Below are 1967 nucleotides of genomic sequence, written 5' to 3' on the forward strand. Positions count from 1 at the left end.
CCATCAAAACTCCAATAATGTTCATGTTTTCCCATAATGTTTGTAATTTTCAAAAAGTTCGGGTTTGCTAAACATTGTTTGCAGTTTCCCAAAATGTTTGAATTTTTTAGAAAATTTTAAAAATACTCGTGTTTTCATTTTTTTCGTAAATTCCAAAATATAAGAGAATTTCAGAAAAAGGTTATTATTTTCTGTAAACTATTCAGAATGTTAAAAATGCTCATGTTTTCAAATTGTTCTCAAAACTCAAGAAATATTTGAGAATTATTTAAAATGTTCGCATTTTTGATAAATTGTTCAGAATTTCAAAAATGTTCCGATTAACAAGTTTTGTTCTCTAAGTTCAAAAAATGTCCGCATTTTTTCATTAAATATTTAGGATTTCGAAGATGGTTCCTGTCAAAAAAGGCAAGCTTTAAGAAAAAATGATTTATCAAAGTTTGTTAGAGTTGTTGAAACAATTGCTGGATTTTCAAACATTATTCGCTTTTAAAAAATATTCATAATTTCGAAGAAAAGATATAAAATCCAAAAACTGCCCGCATTCTGTGTTGTAGTTAGTTCTTAAAGTGGTACGCTCCTTATTAGTCACTAACCTCCCATGCGTTGACTGGTTAGTAGCGGCACTTTGTAAGGTGGGGGTGCAAAGTTCGAATCCATGCTAGGTCACTCGTAATTCCATGTCAAAAGTCCATATTGCCCTTTATACGTTTTGTGTGGGGGGTTGTACCGAAGCGTTGTTTTTTTACAGGATATTTGGATCGGAAGAATCCTGCCCTCACCATCTTAGAGATGTTTCTTTTGAAATTCTCAAAAATGTGGTGGTTTGCCTCTTGCACTTATTAGTATATCTAGCATGCTAGCTAGTGAAGGTACCATGCAAAAGGAGAGGTGGGAGCATGTAAGGAAATCTTTGGGCTCAGGAACAAACTACACCTTGAATGAAATGAGGAAAATCTTAAATTTGAGCTACAAAGATCTTCCTTGTCTTCTGAAGACATGCTTGTTGTATCTTGGTATGTACCTAGAGGACTACACAATAGAGAGGTATAATCTGGAACGTCAATGGATAGCTGAAGGGTTTATCAGTAAGGAAAATGGGCAAGATATTGACAAGGTTGCAAGAAATTATTTCAATGAGATTGTGAATAGAAGCCTTATTCAACCCGTAGGTTCTGACAATGGATGGTCTGCTACATGTTTTAGAGTACATGATATGATGCTTGATCTTATCTTGGTGAAGTCTGCGGAAGAGAATTTTTTTCACAATAATTGACGACCCATGAGCCAATATGAGGCTCGATTACAAGGCCCATCGGCTTTCTATCCGCTGTAATGGTCGGAAAATATTGAAGAAGATCAACATGTCCAAAGTTCGGTCGTGTATGTTATTTGGGAGTTCTGATTATACACATCCTCTGTCTGAGTTCAAATTCCTCCGTGTCCTTTTTATTGACACCAATAATGGTAAAGTTGACCTCACTCGACTGTGTAAACTACATCAGCTAAGGTATTTATGCATTACTAGCACTAGTTCATGCCAGCTTCCAACGCATATTAGAATGCTACAACACTTGGAAACACTTGATCTTCATAGTTATGGCAATCTTCCATCTAATATAGTTCATCTGCCACACTTGATGTATCTGAGTGTTCCAACCAGGCTACCTAATTGCATTTGCAACCTAAAATCGCTATGATACTTTTTTTTGATAAGGGGCATTTCATTCAATTGAATTATTGAGACGATACAATCACATCGAAAGAAGGCACGTCCTCTGCATAGCTAGATGCACACAGCCAACAAGTCCAAAGGTTTGAAACTAAAAAAATAAATTATAGCAAAGTTTAGCACATCCTATGACGTGGCAAATCCTATCCGGATATCACACCGCCATCCATGGGGTAGAAAACCCCCCTGACCGTATGCTCCAGCCGTATAGACGCCATCATAAAAAGATCCATGT

General features: G+C 36.3%; 1 pseudogene; it reads left to right on the top strand.

Moving 5' to 3' along the window:
- Positions 1-680: 680 nt before the first annotated feature.
- On the top strand, positions 681-1286 carry LOC147976591 (disease resistance protein RGA5-like; annotated as a pseudogene).
- Positions 1287-1967: the final 681 nt, after the last annotated feature.

This window comes from Triticum urartu, chromosome 4A, assembly GCF_056163025.1.
Source record: "Triticum urartu cultivar PI428250 chromosome 4A, HENAU_Tu73, whole genome shotgun sequence".
Classification (NCBI taxonomy): Eukaryota; Viridiplantae; Streptophyta; class Magnoliopsida; order Poales; family Poaceae; genus Triticum; species Triticum urartu.